The following is a 6391-nucleotide window of genomic DNA, read 5'->3' as shown; positions in this document are numbered from 1 at the left end:
TAAGCATTATGTCTTTCTTCAGCTTTAAAGAGAATGCTTTCAACATTTCAGCCGCAATTATGATATTTGCTGCAGGCTTTTGTAGGTGCCCTTTATGGACATTATGGATGTTTACTTCTTTTCCTAGTTTGCTAAGAGTTTTTAAAAATCGCTAATATAACAGTAGCAAACGTGTATTACCACGTGCAAGGATTGTTCTAACTGCTTTACATATATAAATTATTTTAATCCTCACAACAAACCTATGAGGAAACTACTATTATTATCTTTATAGATAACAAGGAAATGGAAGCTCGGAGAGATTAAATAACTTGCCGAAGGTCACAAAGCTTCTTAATGATATAGTCAGCATTCAAAAGTAGGCAGCCTGGCTCCAGACTCCGTGTTTGTAACACTCTCTAGTACCTGTCATTAGATGTGGAATTTCACTGAACGTTTCTTGTACATCTCTTGAAATGCTTGCATGGCTTCCCTTTTATCTCATCAATGTGGTGAATTACGTTGTTTTTCTAATATGAATCCAACATTGCAACTCTGATAGAAATCTATCTTGTTCATGGGATGTAAACATTTTTCCTCCTTACTGGATTCGGTTTGTGAATATTTGTTAAGGATTTTGCATCTAGGTTAATGAGTTAGGTTGGCCAATAGTGTTCCTCCTTTGCGCTGTCCTTGTGGGTCTGGCACCAGGGTTAGGCTAATCTCATTTACTAAGCTGGAGAGTACCCCGTCTTTTTCTATTCTCTGGAGAAGTGTTTAAAAATTGTAAATGTTCCTCAAACACTTGGAAGAACATTTCACCCAATCAGACGACTGGGCTATGTTTTCTTTGTGGGAAAAGTGCTTAGCTACCAAATGAATTTCTTCAATGATATAGGACTATTTAGGTTTTCCATCTCTTCTTTGAGTCTGTTTTGATGAATGGCTTTTTTCTACAAATTCACACATTTCATTAAAATTTTCGAATGTATTAACATATAGTTTTAAATAGTGTTCCTTTTTCTGCTGAACCTGGAGTGCATCCATTTTCACTCTTAGTGTTTATTTTTGCCATTTCCTTTCCCCCATGATTAATCATAACAAAAGTTTGTCAATTTTATTAACCATTGCAAAAAGATAACCTTCGAATTTAATTATCCCCTCTATGAAGTGTTTTATTTCATTAATTTTTGCACTTCATTATTTTCCTCTAAATTTTTAAGTACCATTCTGTGGGTTTTTTTTTTTCAGTTTTAAAAAGTTATTTGCTGTATTAGTGAGGATGGGCTGCCATAACAAACTCCAAACCTCAGTAGCCTAATATGATACAGTTAAGTGGAGAGGCATGGATGAACTTGCTCTATCTGAAGTCGTTTAGGAGGTTAAGTTCCTTTCATCGGTTGGCTGCACCGTATTTTAGAGCTAGGGAGTCCCACAAAGGATTCTTTGCATCTAGAAAGTGGATGCTTGCAAAGGAAGTTTTAAGGGTTAGACCTGGGAGCTACTCACATTATGTCTGGGCATCCGCCATTGGCCCATTGATATGGGCACACATGAGCATGTCAATGGTGGGAGGCTGGATGACTGTCTCTGATATGAATCCTTCTCTCATTGATTTTGAGCCTTTTTTCTTTTTTTAGAGTTATCATATAAGCTATAAATTTCCTTCTACATTTGATTTTCACTGAAGTCTATAAGGTTTTACACATAGTTTTATTAATTTTTATTATTTATTTCTAAATATTTTTTTCTTTTCCATTGTGCTCTTTGTGGCTGTTGTTTGAATCATTAATTGTTTAAAGTGTATTTTTAAATTTCCAATTGTGTGAGATTCCTTTCTATCTGTCTTTCATTATTGATTTCCAACTTAACTGCATTGTGGTCGATGTGGTCTACATGATACCAATCATTTAAAGTTTGTTCAAGCTAGCTTCATGACCTAGTACATAGCAACTTTCATAAACGTTTTATGCGTGCTTTAAAAGAATGCTGTTCTCCATTTGTTGGTCACAATGGTCTATGTGTATCTATTACAACAAGCTCATTAATAGAGTTGTTCACATCTTCTCTATCCTTATTACTTTTTTGTCTGTTTGATACATTAACTGCTGACAGAAGCGTGGTACAATAGCATGATGATTAGTTATTTTTTCTTGTAGTTCTATCAATTTCTGCTTTAGAATTTTTGACACTATATTCAAAATATATCTGGGGGTTCTATGTTTAGGTGCATACCAGTTCAGAATTATCTTTGTAAATAACGCTAATTATTCCAGTTTTTATTTGTTCAAATAAAGTCTTTCTCCCCATCCCCATGGAATTAGCTACATGGCCTCAGTCCAGTATGACTGGAGGTTGCATTTAAATCAAGCCTTTACCTCCATTTCTGTACGTCTGCCTCATTGCCCCTCTTCTTTCATTTTTATCAGTTGAGTCAGGAGAGGAGAAGATATGTGTGTGGTTGAGTCTTTGTATGTGGGTCTATTGAGAAATTGGAAGAGACATTAACATGTTGAAGAATAATCAATAGATATCCATCATCAAGAGGAATAATCAATAGATATTTGAGCTCACTATATACCAGGAACTAAGCAAGAAGAGGAGGGTCCAAGAATGAATAAGGGCCAGTCCCCACTTGCACGGAGTCAATATCCTAGTTGGAGAGGAAACAGACACATACCTGCGCAGGAACAAAGATAAGAATGATGGCAGACTTCTCAACACAACTGAAAGTCAAAAGATAATGGAGTGACATCTTTGGAGAATGGAAATGAAAACAAAGAATGACTTAGGATTCTAAACTCCCCCAATTTTTTTTTCCAAAACTAAGGACTGGGATAATGCAATGTTGGCTTAAGCTGAATCTCCTATGGCACGTGTGGAAAACAGGGTCATTTCTAGATGCACCCCGGCTCCATGGTGAAATCTATACTCTTATTTTTTATTAAGGTTTATTTTTGACACACACACACACACACACACACACACAAGAAACAACAAAAAAAGTCAGTGGAATCTTCAAGATTTCTGAAGTAAAATAGTTACATTTTAGATTTTTTCCTTTTTGAAATGTAATGGGAGCTGTTATATTACATAGTCATTTTGAGTCTTATTACATTCAAAACTAGAATTATTGTTTTAATTTTGATAAGTAATAACATTAAATGTATGAATATTGCATTTGGAATTAAGCACTTGAATTTACTCATTACTTCAGTAACTATTTATTGAGCCTTAGTACGTGCCTGGATCCTATCTACATCCTGGGGATAAGTAATAAACTAAGTTCCTGCTCTCATGCAGAGTTATAATCAACAAATTAACATTTAATTCATTTTATCGGCTCATTTCCCTGAATATAACACCCTGACTTCATCAAGTTTTCTGAGATTCTGATCTAATGAATTGCTATCCTAAATAGCACAAATCATTTGAAAGAAAGGGTGGTCAGTGACGTATTTTGTCTTTTTACAAATTTTTTTTAACTTTATTTTGAGAGAGAGAGAGTGTGTGTGTGTGTGTGTGTGAGAGAGAGAGAGAGAGAGAGAGTGCAGGGGCAGAGAGAGTAGAGAGAGACAATCCCAAGTAGCCCCCTTGCTGTCAGTGTGGATCCCCAGGGTGGGGCTTGAACTCACTGACTGTGAGATCATGACCTGAGCTGAGACTACGAGTTGGAAGCTTAATCAACTGAGCCACCCAGGTGTCCCCGTATTTTCTCTTTTATAGCTAAAATAACTGTGAAAAAAGAGGAGGGCAGTTCTGAGGGTAAAGATAACAGGTGTTCCAACCTTCTTGCTAGATTGCAGATGGAGTCTCTCCTTTTCTTTTTTTAAACTTCGTTTTGAGAAAGAGAGACAGAGCATGAGCAGGGAAGGGGCAGAGAGAGAGGAAGAGAGAGAGGGAGAAAAAGAATCCCAAGCAAGGTCCATACTGTCGGCACATAGCCCGATGTGTGGCTCAATGCGGGGCTTGATGCAAGGGCTCGATGCCATCAACTGTGAAATCATGGCCTGAGCGGAAATCAAGAGTCAGACGCTTAACCAACTGAGCCACCCAGGCGTCCCTGGAGTCTCCTTCTAAATGATGCCATTTACATCTTGTGAAACTTCTCTAGACATTCCCCAGAACAGGACCCTTTGGGACTGTAGATTTAGTTACCGTCTCATGCTTTTGATGGCACTTGGCAGCCCCCTCGTGGCCAAATACTATAACTAAAAAAATCTTTTGCTATGCTGAGATGCTCAGATGTGAAGTGTACTCATGTTTGAAACTCGCTTTGAGATGTGTAAAAAAATAATAGGATGGATTAATGGATGAATAGAGAGACGCACAGATGGTTAGGTACGTGATGCAGCAGATACAGCACGCTAATTGTAGAATCCAGGTGATGGGCATATGGATCACAGTATAATTCAGCTTTTCTGTGAACATTTATATGCTGATATATTGAATAAAAGCCTCTTTGGTAGGCTCTGGAAAAAACAAAGGATAAATAAAGACTTTTTTGGATGACTAGTAGCTGAAAAACTACAAGAGACCTGCAATACGAGACACGTTCAAACAAGTTCTTTCAGCAGAAGCAAAATGATACCACATGGAAACCTGAACTACACAAAGGAGTGAAGAACACTGAAAATAGTAAATATAAATGGTTTTTCCTCATTAAAAATATCTTTAAAAGACAATTAAGGTTTTTTTTAAAAAAAAGTTTATTTATTTATTGTGAGGGGGAAGAGGTAGAGACAGAGAGAGAGGAAGAGAGAATCTCAACTAGGTTCTGCGCTGTCAGCACAGAGCCCAATGGGGGTCTCAATCTCATGAACTGTGAGATGATGACCTGAGCCAAAATCACGAGTTGGGTGCTTAACTGACTGAGCCACCCAGGTGCCCTGACAATTGAGTTTTTAAAGCAGAAATAATAATGTATTTGGTGGGAATGCAAACTGGTGCAGCTGCTCTGGCTATGTGGAGGTTCCTCAAAAAATTAAAAGTAGAACTACCCTATGACCCAGCAATAGCACTGCTAGGAATTTACCCAAGGGATACAGGAGTGCTGATGCATAGGGGCACGTGCACCCCAATGTTTATAGCAGCATTTTCAACAATAGCCAAATTATGGAAAGAGCCTAACTGTCCATCAACTGACGAATGGACAAAGAAGATGTGGTTTATATATTCAATGAGACACTACTTGGCAATGAGAAAGAATGAAATCATGCCATTTGCAGCAACATGGATGGAACTGGAGAGTATTATGCTAAGTGAAATAAGTCAGTCAGAGACAGGCAGATATCATATGTTTTCACTCGTATGTGGATCTTGAGAAACTTAACAGAAGACCATCGGGGAAGGGAAGGGGAAAAAAATAGTTACAGACAGAGAGGGAGGGAGGCAAACCATAAGAGACTCTTAAATACAGAGAAAAAAACCGAGGGTTGATTGGGGGGTGGGGGAGAAGGGAAAGTGGGTGATGGGCATGGAGAAGGGCATTTGTTGGGATGAGCACTGGGTGTTTCACGGAAGCCAATTTGACAATAAATTATATAAAAAATAATTAAAAAATAAAAATTCACTGAAAAAAATAACGTATTTGGGGTTTGTAACTTATGTAGAAGTAAAGAGCCATGACAAAACAGCCCAGAAGATGGAAAGAGGAGAAGAGAGTAAGCACGCTATGGTGAGGTTCTTACTCTGTATTTGAAGAGGCATATTCTTTGAATGTAAACTGTGATAAATTAAAGATACATATTGTACCCTAGACAAGTCCAGAATTTTGTTGGCTATGTCAACACTCCTTTCTCAGGAACTGAGAGAGAAAATGGCAAGAAAATCAATAAGAATATGGCAGATTTATAACACCATCAACCAACTTCACCTAATCGATATTTGCATAACACTCCCTGAAACAAAGGCAGAATGCATCTCCTTTCAAGTGCACAGGGAATATTTAACAAGATGGGCCATGAAACAAGTTTCATTAGGTTTTTTAAAAATGTTTATTTATTTTTGAGAGACAGAGCACGAGCAGGGGAGGGGCAGAGAGAAAAGGGGACAGAGGATCTGAAGCAGGCTCTGTGCTGACAGCAGAGAGCCCTATGTGGAGCTCAAGTTCATGAACCGTGAGACCATGACCTGAGCCGAAGTTGGATAGTCAACCAACTGAGCCACTCAGGTGTCCCCCATTAGGTTTTGAACACGTTGAATGACAGGGTACCTGGGTGGCTCAGTTGGTTAAGTATCCGACTTCTCGATTTCTTCTCAGGTCATAATCTCACTGTCGTGGGATCAAGCCCCGTGGCAGTCTCTGCCCTGGGCATGGAGGCTGCTCAGGAGTATCTCTCTCTCCCTCTCCCTCTGGCCCTTCCCTTAGCACACTCTCTCTCTCTCTCTCTCAAAAAAAGAATGAAGTAAA

This window comes from Prionailurus viverrinus, chromosome F1 (assembly GCF_022837055.1).
Source record: "Prionailurus viverrinus isolate Anna chromosome F1, UM_Priviv_1.0, whole genome shotgun sequence".
In the NCBI taxonomy this organism is placed as follows: domain Eukaryota; kingdom Metazoa; phylum Chordata; class Mammalia; order Carnivora; family Felidae; genus Prionailurus; species Prionailurus viverrinus.
This window is presented reverse-complemented; position numbering follows the sequence as displayed.